At 45.1% G+C, this 14363-nt stretch overlaps 1 long non-coding RNA gene across 3 annotated transcripts; it reads left to right on the top strand.

Moving 5' to 3' along the window:
• The first annotated feature begins 1584 nt into the window (after nt 1-1584).
• On the top strand, nt 1585-14273 carry LOC118173340. 3 transcript variants are annotated; one of them, XR_004754139.1, is made up of 6 exons: nt 1585-1655; nt 1758-1828; nt 2326-2418; nt 5502-5723; nt 7229-7465; nt 13771-14273. It is a non-coding gene; the product is annotated as an uncharacterized LOC118173340 (long non-coding RNA). The 3 variants fall into 3 exon arrangements; XR_004754140.1 differs by having other exon boundaries at nt 1588-1598; XR_004754141.1 differs by lacking the exon at nt 7229-7465.
• The last annotated feature ends 90 nt before the right edge of the window (nt 14274-14363 follow it).

Raw genomic sequence — 14363 nt, 5'->3', positions numbered from 1 at the left:
GGATTTTTCTATCTACTGTAGTGTGTTATCCACTTTCTGGGGAAAAAAAAAGGTAGAAACCCCCAAATCCCTGTTTAATATCACTGTTACTCATTATCTTTGCTAGCTGCAGGGTGAAAGGCAAGTAGGAAGGGCAGGGGCAGGACAATCCCGGCTGTATTATCAGGGTAATTCCTGCCATCGCACATGATTAGGTGTCTGTCTCTGCACGGGTGAATCAGGGCTGTGTAAATCGTTTGTGATCTTATGGCCAAAGCTCAAACCAGAGTCAAGAGGTTATTTTGGTGGTGGTGGTGATGTGTTTGTTTGTTTTTTATATGTACTATTATTATTATTTTATTCTATTTTCTGTTCCTTAAAAAGAGAAAAAACCTCTGCCGGGTCTGTATCTCCTGGTTCCCTACAGGAGCAGAGCTGCCAGAGCTGCAGGGGAGAGACTGCCTGGGAAGTCAGACAAGGGCAGAAGGCATCAGCCATTCCAGGAAAGAACCTGTCCTTGTGCATTTCCTCATGTCTGGGCTTCGATAGCGTGATTGCAAGCACGTGGTGAGAGAAGGGAAGGAAGTCAGGGTGAAGTGGTGGAATCCCCACGCTTGGATTTTTAAATGCAACCAGGAGCACAAAGGTGTCCCTCTGAAGCCTTGTTCTAGAGCCATCCCGAAATAGGGTTTGGACCTCTGGCTCCTACTCGGACAGATGAGGAAGAGAGCAGACAGATTTGGCTTTGAGCCATGCTTATACCTCCCAGATCCTAGCGCTGGCCCAGGACTGAACCGGCAGGTGGTTTAAGTTAGAGCAGCCACGGGGCTGCTCTAACTTAAGCCAGCTGGAATCTCTTCTGGGGCCGGTTCTACCAGCCAAGGTTTGCTGGATTACAGCAGGGCCCCGAAAAGCTCCAGCCCACCCCTACATGGCCTATACAACAGGACCAGGGAGCAGATGACATGAAAATGTCAGGGCAGATCCCAGCTGGTGCTTTTAGGACGGCTTTAATTCCTTCACAGTGCTGCAGTAAATTAGTATCTGGTCCAAGGGAGCCTGTTCTCATGGTATTTTTAGTCTGATTTTGAAGACCCTAGGAGTTTTGGATTGCCCTTGAGTCTCTGAATTTTGGGTTTTCTGACTTGAACTGTTAAATATTTTCCATATATAAGCAGCAGCCACAATATTTCAGGTTGGATGACTTGTGTTTTAAATTTATTTATTTATTTTAAGGCCAAAACAAGACAGAAGAAAAGTAAAATCTCTGACTGGTCCAAAGTTACTGTCCTCATCTGAGCATGCCTCCCTCTGACACAAGTTCCTGGTTCTTGAAAGTGCAAAGGGGAGACTCAGCAAGGATGATCAAGCCCCATCGTTGGGGTCAGCAAAGGATCCCCCACCACGTGGGAGGGAGGCGTGAAAAGGCACTCATGTTCTTGCTGTGTGCACCACATACCTCTGAGCATCTGTATCTACAGACAGCATCGTGACCTCCCCAGATCTTCTGTTTTACTGAGAAAACCACATGGTGCACTCATTTTCCTGCAAGGACAGACCCTCTGGCACCCTCTGGCAGGTAGAGAGCATCCGACCAAGGCATGTGCCTGGAAAGGACGGTAAAAATGCCCATGGATATGTGGCATGCTGCCAGCCAGCCTGACATTCACTGCAGGGTGTTTGTGGTAGGGGGGTGTTTAGGGCAGGATGGTGCTGAGGTGGATTGGATGTGTTGGTGTTTCAAAATCAGCTCATTTGGCTTGTACTTGCTTTACAAGGTTTTCCAGACTGGTAGAGGCTTGCAGTGAGAAGAGGATGTGGATGTCCCCTGGAGGTGCTGATTCAGCAGGTAGGTCTGTCCCAGAGCCCCAGTCCTTTCCATCTCAACCAGGTGCCTGTGAGATCCCTCACGCCATGGTGGGGGTCTCTGCAGTACACACATACCCAGTGTGGGCTCAAAAGTCTATTGGGTCTTTTAGGACAAGAGGATGGATTAAAACCATGATGGTTTTTGATTTTTCTTTTTCTTTTTCTTTTTCTTTTCTTTTTTTTTTTTTAAGAAAAGGAAATTAACTAAAATAGTTGGTTCCCCAGTGCTTGCTTTTTGGGTTTAGGGGGTACTTTGGTGTGCCCTGGGGTTGTGTTTCTCAGCTTTTCTCTGGGACCTGGAAGCCTGTGAACTGGTTGTTCCTTTTCTCCTCTTTTTAAAATGAAATCTGAGATTTTTGCATAATACATCGGAGCAAGGAGCTGGGGAGGGGGTGAAGAAAAACATCAAGTACTGTGGGACTAAAATTGCAAGAGTTGGCAACACTGATATTTTTTGTTTTTCTTTCCTTTTTCCAGAGAAAAAGAAAACACCCCCCATTTTGCTGAGCCCCAGCAGGGTGAACAGAGGGAAAAGGTGCTCCAGGGCAGGAAGAAACTGTGAAGAAATAGGTTTGCAAACTCCATTTATACTGGATTGTTTGAAAATTGTCCTGTGAGCTGCCTTCTGGGGACAGCTGTCCCGCTCTGAAGGAGGGAGAGCAGAGATGTGTGTGGGGAGAAGCTGTGTGTGGGGCTCTCGGGGCTGGGCCAGGACTCAGGTTGCAATTGCCTCTGGTCGCTCTCAGGCCTGGAGAGGGCAGGGAGAGGCTGGGCATGTGGAAGAAAGACTCCACGAAACCCTTCCTCCCTGCAGGAGCTATGTCTCCCTCTGAAAAAAAAAAAAAAAAAAGAAAAAAAAAAAAAAAAAAAAGAGATCTCAGTAGGTCAGAACCAGCCCTGGCAGGCGGAGAGGTGGAAAAGGACTGGTGACCAGCACTGCTACGTGTGGGTCCCCTCCCTGCCAGCCGACTGAAGTCACGGCGGTGCTGCAGTGCCCCTGTGCTCAGTGAGGACATGCAGAAAGGCAATGTGCATGGGTTGGTGGTACCCAACCCCAGCTCTGGTGCCTGTAGGGTTCCCACGCTGCCAGCAGCCGCAGGAATGGATAAATGTAGGCTGGGCAAAGCAGGGCGCTGCCCTTAATGCGGTGCATCCCAAGGGACCTCCTCCTTGGTGGAGGGACAAATGCTGGTGCGGGTCTCTACTAACGCAACCACAGCCGGTATCTGGTCTGGGCTGCTTGGCAGCAGAAACGAACGCATCTATCTTGCCTTGGCTGCACGTGGCATGCACAGGGGGACTGTTACTTATTAGCACTCACAGTCATTGGCAAGAGCTGCTGGAACAGAGGTTGAGCTCCAACTGCTATTCCTGCCTGTCCTCCTTCACTTGTGCTTGTATCTTTCTCAAACTCATTCCTTTTGGGTCGAAATTTTCCATGGTTCATCCCAGCCCAGTGACACGTTTTTGCTGAAGGTGTGGACTGCGCTGGTTGGAGTCATCTTTGTAGAGCTCCTTGGTAATCTCTGCCCCATGGTGAAAGTCCATCTTTCATGTCCAAGGAGATGTCAAGTTAAAGAAAATCTTAAGAGGATGGATTCTGATTTATTTACTTGTTTGTTTGTTTTGAAAAGTGACTTAAAAGTTTACATTTCAGTCAACTGGAACTTAAAAGGAAATCTTTTATTTAGATCTTCCCTAGTGGAAAGCTGCACAGCTCTGGCAAAATTGAAGTTTTTCCATGGAACATTCAGATTTTGTGAAAACTGCACTTTCTATTGAAAAAACATATTTTGATCATTAGTTTTTAATCTTCTCTACTTTTTAAGAATGATTCAGAAACATAAAGGCAAAAATGTCTACTTTCAGTGTCTAATACATCAACATTTTTTTAGCATGACTTCAATTCCATCTCCTTAGTGAGGAGGCTTGAAAAATTATTCAGCTTAAGGAAAAGCATTTTATCAGTTAGAAAGTTGTGGCAATTTAAAGTGGGTATCTTAGTGCATGTATTGGATTTCTAGTTTGCCTTTCTTCCTATCTGGGTCAAGGATGCCGGACTTAAAAACACGGTGTTAACTTAGTTATGAGTGTCTCTGGTAGGAGGCTTTTGGTTTGTTGGTGACTTGTTGGTTTTTGGTTGTGTTGTTTTTTCTTTCTTTCTTTCTTTTTAACGGACAGCTCAAATACAGAAAAATCTGTTTAGAACTGAAGCAGCAAAAATTATGTCTTGGCACTGAGAAACCTCCATTCATGATGTTTCTGTAACAGCAATTCCAAGATTGAATTTATCATTTACAGGAGTCTTGTGGTTTAATGCACGTTTTTTCCTCTGGATTTTCAAACTTAAAGATTGTTTTCTTTTGACAGCCTCTTTTTCTTAGAAAGTCAGGATAACCAAATAGTAAGCCTAACTAATTAAATCTTCAAAAGTTAGCAAATACCAGCCCAAGGATTTGTGGCATTATGAAGTTAATACAAGGTCATTGCACAAATGTAGAATTTTCTCCACTCCCTTCTCTACTCCATTGTGACAGGACAACTCCTTGAACGTCTGGAGATTGTCTCCACAAGAATATGAATGGAAATATTAATTTGGTACTTCCAGATATGCACATAAATGTGTGAAATTGATGTAGTATAGGTACTGAACACACGTGAAGCAGTTCCTGGAAAGTGCAGTGCGTTCCAAATGGCTAATTTGCAACATTCCCAGAATGCATCGTGGTGGATTACTTGATTTGAAACATTCAAATAGGTGATAAGAAATTCATGCAATCAAATCATTTATATATATTTCAAATTGCTCTCAGTTAAAGGGGGGAAAAATAAATGTGATGTATTTGATTTTGAAGTAGGGTTTAAGATTCTGGGAATGTGTTCAAGAGGCAAGGAAGATGTGCTCAGAGTTGAAAATGAAGAGATACTGTAGATCATCTTAAGAAATTAAGCGACCTCACACAGCTCCCTTATTGCTAATAGCCTTCTGCTTGGAGCTTCCTGGGAGATGGAAGTGTATCTAATCGAAAGAAAATTGGCAAAAGGGAACTGCAAGGGCACTTGGGCTTCTTTTCCATGCCAACAGCCACGCAAGAAGGCATCCAAAGATCTAGCTGTGGTTGAAGTAACTCTGGAGGAATACTACATCTTTGCAGATCTTAAAGTAAAATGCAGGATGGAGGTCATTGTAGATATTAGACATAATGGTTGTTGTGTTGATCGCTTGATGGAGACTTGGTAGCCAGTTCAATGGACAGTTCTGCTTAGTTTTAGGATGTGTGCCTTTAGGCCCTGTGCTGGGCTAAGTTCCTACAACTCTACTGCAGATCAGTGGGCAGGAGCTAGAGGTGGACAGTTGTATGGCAGAAAGGGGAATGGGTGTTTCCTGCCAGCACCTTTATCTGCACAGTCCATCACTATAAAGAATTTTAAAAATACCCTGATTTCCATGGCACTTTCTTCTCATTTCTTAACTGTTGCTCAGGCAAAGCTGTTATTAATTCAGGAGGAGTCTGCCTGAGCAAGAACTCTCCAGAGTCCAAAATATTTTGCAGAGAGTAAATATAAGAATTATTCACCTACCACAGAACAGCATCAGCCTCTGGGTGGAATGCAGGAGCAGTTTAACAGTGCACATAAATGTTTCCCCACAGGTTTGGACAAGAGTTGAAGGATTGTATGCCCAATTGAACCTACTACTGAAAGCAACAAGCTGGATGAGCTCTCTCCCTCGCCTTGGTATATAGGATAGGTGAGCAACACCTACACAAGCACCACACCGCTTCCTCTAGCAGGCCGGGAGCTGTGCTGGAGCTCGCCCATCTGACCCAGTCCTCCACATGAGATCTGGCAAGATAATCGCTCCAAGTGTCTGGGTAAGTACTGCAAAATGCTTCAAATAAATGAATAGAAATCATCTGCTTCATAAATGCCAAGGGCTTTCAACATGTCGTTTCTTGGTAAACAAAGAATTTCAGCACGACAACATCTTAGGACATTATTGGCCATATTTGTTCCCTCGTGCATATTGAAGCAAATGCGAACACAGTCACACAGCTATCCTTTACGTTCTCCTCCAGCTCGGAGATTTTCTTCCTGCTGCAGAGGAGGTGAGGGGGGTGTTGAGGCTACCCCTGGACAGACCAGACCCATCTGCCCCCAGCCCCCAAAACTCTTATTTCTGGGATGGCGAAGGGCAGGTGGAAGTTCTGCTGTTGCTTGGTTTTGCATGAAGTGCCATATACTATGAGTAGAAAACAAAACAAAACAAGTCTCTTTTTTTTTTTTTTTTTTTGTGGACATTAGAATGCAATAAAAATGTGTGCTTCCCTCCCACCCCCCAGCTAAATTGATTACATCTGGTGGCATGAAAAAAAATAGCCAAAATGTCAGACTGAGTCACACAGCCCCCTTGGGTGGTTATATTTATTTCAGGGTTGGAGCACTCATCAAAACAATTTATCCTTGGCTCTCCCTCTCTGCCTTCCCATCTCTTTGCTTACAAACTCTGCTCTGTTCCCTAACACTTGTATTTAGCCCCCAGCCCACTCCTTCCCTGGACTTTTCTTTCTTTCTCTATCTTCCCTCTCCAGCCTGGTTCTGTCTCCCTCCTTCCCCTTTGCTAAATCAACCCCTACAAACCCCGTAGCTGTAATTCTCCACTGGGGATAACAGCAGAGGAAGCTGGAGCACAGACAAAGCTTGATGTTTCTAAGGCTGTGTCACCTATTTAGTGTCTTGTTTCACATTGCTTGGGGTGAAGGGACATAGTAAAAATGTGTGAGTGAGCTCCCTGCTGTGGTTTCCATCGTTGCAGCCACCGGTGGGGCAGCCAGGGTGGGACTGGGATTGCCGTGGCTTTGTCTCCAGCCTCGCCTGCTCTCCCTTGGCTGTCCTGGCTGCTGCAGTGCTGGAGGTGGGTCTGCCGGGTCTCTTTTGGTGGATTCTTTTCCAGCCTCAGCTCATCTGTGTTCTGTCAGGGAGCAGCACCAAAAGCAAATGTAATGTGAAGAGAGGGCATGCTGCAGCAGGTGGGGAGGACTTCATCTCCAAAACCACAAAACCTTCTTTTTTACCTCTTTTCCCAAACCCATCCTTTTGCCCAGTTTGCAAGGGGAATAGCCACATCCTCCTGGGTCCCTGGGGGCACCCTGTACGTCTTGGTCCATAAATCCTGTTGTGACCTGCTTGCCGGGTTGTGCCTGCTCCCATGTATTGTTGCAGAAGTCTGGGTGTTCTAGGATCTGTGTAGATGGGAATGGCTGCAGAAATGCATTCATGCATTGGTGAAAGGTCCTGGGCTAGCAGGAACAGGGACTGAAGGTCTTGCTCTTGCTTTGGGCCTGAAAGGTTGCTTTGTGCACTGCTCTTCCTCCTGCAGAAAGAACATCTTGCTTTCTCTACTGCTCCTGAAGGAATCAAGGACAAATGATGGAGACAGAGTTGCTCACCACCATCTTGACTGGAGAAGACACAGGAAGCTCTTTGCACCACCACCTCTGAACCTACGTGCTCTGCCCTGTCCATTGTGCCTCCCGCTCCCAGCCTGGGCATGGGCTTCTGTTATACAGCGTGCCACATTTATTTCCTGCATTAAATCAGAGCCCCCTGGGATCTGGTATTGTGCTTTTTTTTTTTTCATTTTTTTTTTTCCCCAGGTATTTTTGTCTGTGAACCACAGAAAGCTGAATAGCAGGAAATGAAGTGCAGATTGAGAACATGGTTGAGTGCACTTGCTAAAATAAAACATTGGGGGGGGGGGGGGGAGGGAGAGATTCTTTTATAAATAGAAAATGAAGTGTGTTTATTTTTTATTGATGAAGCATTTAATTGCTCTGAGGGTTTGAGAGATGTTCACAGCAGCATCTCGGGCTGTGCATTGACTAGAAATGCCAATTGGTCTTTGGTACAAATACCCTGCCAGGTCAAGCTCACCTGCTTTGTGGCTGGGAAGGGATAAGGGGATGTCAGGATCTCTTGGTGATCTCTGATGTGCTCCAATTCTGCCAGCAGGGTCAGAGAAATCCACTGGTTTCTTCTCACACTGGACTACGTTGTAGGAAGACCCAAAGGCTTGTTGAGCAGATGTGTTTGGCAGCAGAAATAAAGTCTCTGGCCAGTGCACTTGAACTTTGGCCAGGCAGGCTTACCCAAGCAGTGATTTTGGACTGTATTCAGGCTTTGGTATCTAAACGGAGTCCACCAGCAAAGCAAAGCACGCCAGAGAGCATCTGCCAAGGTGATACAACGTATAAAGATACCTGAGCTAACTGAAATAGCCCCGCTGAGGAAGGCAGGTAACCCTCCTATCACGACACTGACATCACTGGTCTGTTTCTGGGGGTGCTTCCCAAGCTAATTTGCTGAGCTCTGCATGGCATTATGTTGTGTCACAGAGCTGTGCCACGGAGCCCTAGAGCCTGCTCTTGGTTATGCCTCTATTTTTTATTTTATTTTTTTCAATAGCCATGCAAGTAACACATGCGAGTGGAGGATGTGGAGATAAGACTGTGACCTTTTAGATTATTCCGTTGCTCTACTACAAATGCTGGATGGGTACAGCCTGGCAGCTGGGTTCTTTTGTGAGGTTAAATTAATCTCATTAATTCAGCTGTCTGAAAGTAGCAACCTTTAGTCATTGCTGACCTGGGCTGCTTTCTTCTGGGGGTGGTGGTGGGGTAAATCTCTATAGTCCATCTCTCATCTCTGGAGCCGTCCCTGTGTCTCCTATTCACTGCCTAAAAGATTGCACTTTTATGTTGTTTGCTTAGATCCAGTGAGGGTTTATGAGGATTCAGAAACAGAGGAGATTGGGGTGCTTGGAGACTCCGTAACGTGTCTGTGCACCTTTGCAGGAATCATGGGTGTAAGTGAAAGGTGAATTAAATGGGGCTGCTTTTGTTAAGGGTTTTGTTTGGTCTTAGCTATGCAAAGGGAAGCTTTTAGGCATGTGCTGAAGTCAGTGAGAGTCAACAATCTTTATCAAAGCTTGTCTGAATCAGATCCTAAATGTACAGAACTTGGACACCTGTGCTCCATTTTGGAGAGGTAGTTATTGATCAGCTAAATGTCTGTGGAGCAAAACCATCATGAAGGAACGTCAGGTGAGCGTCCTTATCTTAACCAGTCTTCACCTCTTTCCAGCTGCACCCACCCAGGGAAAGCCATTGTTCCCTTTGGCCATCAGAGCCTGCAGTGCCACTTGCTCACACCCTCTGCTTCCAGGCTAGGTAGGAGCTGGGGACCTGAAGGAAATGACACTTGCACCACCCTCTCTGTGGGGGCTGTGGCACAAGTTGATGTGTTTTGTTCAAGTTCTTTCACCTGCCATGGAGCAGTGACGGTAGAGGTGATCCAAGGCTCTTTGTCTTATCTATCTTATTTACACCAAGTCATAATTTCCAAAAGTCTTGTCTTGACCATGCCTTCACTGAGGAAGATGTCCACTTACGCAGCCTCCAGATGTAACCCACCAGCCCAGCGGAGGAGACCTCATCTGTGAGTGAACTGCAAGTTCATTTGCCTTTCTTGGGGGATAAAAACCTCTCAACAGCTCGTGAGCTCCCACCAGAAGACCTGAAACCCACTGTGTGGGAGTGGGTAGTCCCTGTGCTGGTTGGCATGCCTGCAGAAAGTGGAAGGGGGATTCAGGCAGAGGAGAAATTCTAGAGGGAAGAAAATTCCTAAGAATGTTACAGAAATCAACATCCCCCCCTCTGCTCCTTCCAAACCAACCCACCTAAAAAATGCCGTTTTGTGGGCTATTTTGGAAAGGAGTCCATGCCTGGGGAATTTTTGGCTGATGCTTATGGCTTTTAGAAGTTTCTGGGAGATCAGACGAATAGAAACAGGAACCAGATGGGACTTCTAGCTGCTGGAAAGAAAGGAAGAAAAAAAATAGTTTTTTAAAAAATCCATCCCTTGTTTAAAATGTGAAGAGCACTTGTTCACTTTTGGGGAGTTTCCCCTTCACCCTGGATTTCTTATTTTAGAGTAATTTACCCCAGTTCCATTGTATTCTCACAGGACATTTATCTCTTTTGTTGTTGTTGCTAGGAATTTTTCTTTCTTTTGCAATAAAAGCCAGTTTATTCTTAGGAGAATTTAAGCCTTTGCCTTACTAGATAAAAAGAAAGTCAGCGGTTGGTTTTGTTCTTGCAGCAGCCTCAACATCCCTTGGCCATTTACTCACTGAGTTTATCTCTGTGTGGCTGCAAAGAAAAATTAAATAAGACAGTGGCAGCGAAGAGAAGAGCAAAGTCAGAGATGGCTCTGAGCTAGCAAAACCGAGCATGCGTAGGTCCTATTTTAGGTAAATGACCATAAAAGGGAGAGTTGCACCATACTGGAATGTGAAAAGACCCAAACGTGGAGCCCGGATGCCTGGTGCCTGCAGTGACCCAACTTGTCAAGCTTGGTGTTGGATTTGTGGTGTCTTGACTGTTGGGTTTTGGGGGTTACACATCCAAAAAAACAGCCTGGTCCAGTCCCAGGCTCCATTTTATCAGACCTTGGCTCCAGAGCTGGTTCATTTCTGGAAAACGTCCCAGAGGCTGAACAGGGGCCAAGGAGCATTTTCCAGCTCCTGGGTCCAAGCTGGACTCCGTGCTGGGAGTCGCAGTCCAGCCGTGATCTGACGCTGTGCTGGGACTGGGCTCAGTTGTACATCGTCCTTGCAGCTTTTTCTTCCCAGACTAATGGGCCATGGGGAATCAGTGCTGTGGGGTGTGTCATGTAGTGCCCCTGCTCTGCTCAGCAGAGCCATGAGATCTTATTCCCAGCTGGTAGGACGGAAGCAAAGTGGATAGCAGCTCATAGGCGAGGCTGATATCTGGGTTATTACTGTGCTTGTGAGCTTTGCCACTGATCTACTTAAGTGGTCTTTTAGTGGTTAATTAGTTTTTTGCCTTTTTTTTTTTTTTTTTCTTCATGATTTTCCAGGTATTTACTGCTTCCTGGGGAAAAAAAAATGTGCTGTTACCAGGTTCCTGTCTTGTTACAGTCTTCCTCTCTTAACATCATTTCATACTATTTCTTGTGCTCTCTAATCTGCATCCATTCCCAAGACAGGGTCATCAGCACGAGGCAATGACCCTTGATAAACCTTCACCCGTGGTTTGTATGTCAGTGTGAGAGGAAATCCGTCCCTGGGACTTAATAAATGTGTAAACTGTATTTCTAGGGATCTGATTGGAGGCGCCACAAACAATATTACAACTATACAGTGTGCTATGATACTTATTAGTGGTGATGCACAAAGTCAACAGTAGATATTTTAAGACACAATAGTTGATCTTTTGTTCACATTTTCAAATGTGCGTGCATCTGAACACATGGCTTTGGTTCCAAGGTTTGTCACAGATGGACCTAACTAAGCCAGCTGCTTGAACCCTCTGTTATGGTGACCAATTGATTAGATTAGTTTAAATGAAAAAAATGCCCCCAAATGTAAGGGTTTGGGTTTGTACGTCCAATTTGAGTTCTGACTTTTGTGGCTTTCTTTTTTCTTTTGGCTCTGGCTGGTCCGGCAGGATGTCCCATATTAGAATGCTGCTCAGTTGTTGTTGTTCTTTGTGGTTCCAGTGAGCTGTTTTTTTAGAAATGTCTGGAAGGAAAGAGACAGAGGGGACTTGGTTCATGGAGTTTGTACAAAAGCTTTTATTTTCCCTTTTTTTTACCCTCCTTTTTACTTCTCATGGATCTGATGTGCAAGTGCTCTCAGGAGTGACAGGCCGAGATTTTAAAGCAAAGTGTTTATCACATGACTCAGGTGACTGCTGTTGCAGTTGAAGCAGTATCATCCTAGGAATTTTGTTTGAATTTAGCTGCCAGCTCAAACAAAAGTCATCTGAGTAGGCAAGCTTTTACTGGTTTCACTTTGGCTTCCCACATCGGTTTAATTTGGCCCATGCTTGCTCGAAATGTCTCCAGCTGTCTAGAAACTTGTTCCTAGCTTGCTGGAACACTCACAGCCCTTTTGGCCAGTGTGACCTTAGTTGTAAAGGCTTGATGTTGTTTATTTCAGATCGCTTTTACTAGCTCTATTATATATAAGGCAGCTCACATAATTGAAAGAGACAGATGCATTGGTTGCTGTCCTTGAGTTCGCAGGTTATAAGTTACTGCTGTCCGCAACACTCAGGCATGAGATGTGCCAGAGAACACCACCTCATTTTGTTCCATGGGAGTTTTTGCGAGTATCTTCTTTTATACTATCACTCTTGTTGTTCCTCTGTTGGAAGCCTTCCATGTGCTTCACACTGAGGACCAAAGTGTCAGAAGATTAAAGGACTGTCTTTTTGCCCAGCTAATATGAATTGGATGCTGAACTGTGCACTACTCAGAAAACGAAATGCCTTCTAAAGTAGTGAGTGGCTGGAAGGAGGCAGTGAAAATCCATCAGATTTGCATGACTAATTAGCTTATCCACTACTTATTATCCTTGTGTTTACTTGTAATGAGAATCTCCAAAGATTATTCTATATTGGACATGTAGCTTTTTGCTTTTTTTTTTTTTTTTTTTTTTGCTTACATAATTCTCACCATGCCCAGATATGCTGCAGTGGTTGCTCTACCTCGACATAAGTAATTCTTTCTTAGATCAGGTGTAAGTCCGTCCTCTGGGGGGTGTTGATCCTGCATCCATCAGTAGGGGATCATGGACGAGTTCTCAGGCTCTTCTTAAGACCCTTCCTCTTTCCCCTAAAATTGTGTCTGATTTTCTGAACTTCCATGTAACCGGAGCTCAGCCTTGTTTCATGAGATGCTAGTGACTCTGGAAGTCAAATCCCAGACTTCAATAGAGTACCTTGAGTTAACCAGCTCCTCGGTTTTTACATTAGTGCTTCTTTTGCAGAAGTCATTAATGTATCATAGGGAGACATTTTCTCTGCATGCCTTTTAAAATTATCTCACTGTACTGTATGACTTCATAAGAGAAATGTGACCTCTGTGCTTGTTATTTTTCCAATCTTTCTTACTCATAAAGGTTGAGAGGATATGTGTTGTCTTCTTTTAAAAAATATATATAAATTTCTGCTTTAAATAGCTTGTAAAGTTTCTGCATATCCTACAACTAATTACACTTAATTACCGTTGGAGCAGGGATTAATTTTCATATGCCCAAAGCAGGGTACAGGAAGTATGTTACCTTGGTGTTTTGAAGCTTTGTGACTGAAAGGCAAAATTTTGTGGTGTTTTTTGGCTTTGTTTTTGTTTTGAAGTGTCTGCTGTGTCCTTCTCTGAAAAGGATGAGTAGAACTGAAAAGGGGGATTGCAGTAATAAAACTGACTTTTGACAAATCTTTCCAAAGGGCTGAATTTGGCACTGTTCTTTTCCTATGCATGCAGGTCGGTTTCATTTCCTGTTTTCCGGCATTCACAAACTTCCACTGGATACACAAAACTTTACATTTACCACAAAAAGTCACCAAACTTGAAATAAATAAATAAATGTCTTTTGAGCCCTGGTGAGACCTCTATATAAGGAACAAATAAAATCTGTGTTTGTGACCTAACTTCTCAGCTTCCTTTTAAGAAACCTTATGTCTGAACCTGATGTAATTGCAGAAGCTGGTTTTGCCAGCTCAGTGATATTTTTCTTTTGTATAAGAGTAGTCAAAATTGGAAACTGAACCCACAGGGGCATGCTAGGTGTGCTTTGCCCCAAATCAAAGTTCCTGATATGTTTGGGGCTTTTATCTTCAGCTGTTCCTCCTTCAGACTGAACCTGCTGTTCTCTCCAAGCATTCGTCCATCATTTCTGTAAGGTTCTTATAGGGCTTCTAGGAAATATTGTCTGTCTGTTGCCTGCAGCATGTCCAAAGCATATGTCTTCTGGTGCCTGGACCGTGGAAGGAGGGACATTATATCCTTTAAATTGCCTAAATTTCTGCAGTGCTCTTCGTGCTGTGTGTCTCACAGGTTCCCAAGCTGCCGTTTCACGATGAGGACATTCACCACCAGGCCCACCATGGGGTGCGTCCCCCACGGGAATAGAGAAGTGCTGAAGCTGAAAGTGGGTCCAGCCCCGGGTAAGCCAGGACAGCCCTGATTCAGCAGAGCCCACCCGTGCTCATCTCCAAGCACACCAAGAGCCCCGCCACCCTCGCTGGGAAGAGCCGCGTCCCTACGGCGTGCGCTAAGTGCTTTGCTGAACGGGGTCCAAGGTCCGGCCTGGAGCCACCCTGCTCCCGCCGACTCCCTCTTTGGCGCCGCACCGTGGAGTTGGCCCTCCTCTTGTGCTGGAGGACGTTACGAAATCCTGGCCCTGACACAGAGCAGATGCATTATTGGGAAGCCCTCGGGTCATGAGAGGGCTAATAGTCACATTCCTGGCTGGGATGGCGAAAGATTTACGCTGGGCGCTCGCTCGCCTCGCCCTGCACCAGGCCGGCTCCCTACTTCACCAGCCCCCTCGGCTTTAATTGTTGTGTTAATGGCCCTTTTATTTGAAGCAGATCCCCTGGCTTACAGAGGAGAATGTCATTATGTCGTATTTTAGATGTATTTACATT

Source organism: Oxyura jamaicensis, chromosome 12 (genome assembly GCF_011077185.1).
Source record: "Oxyura jamaicensis isolate SHBP4307 breed ruddy duck chromosome 12, BPBGC_Ojam_1.0, whole genome shotgun sequence".
Taxonomy (NCBI): domain Eukaryota; kingdom Metazoa; phylum Chordata; class Aves; order Anseriformes; family Anatidae; genus Oxyura; species Oxyura jamaicensis.
This window is presented reverse-complemented; position numbering and strand designations above follow the sequence as displayed.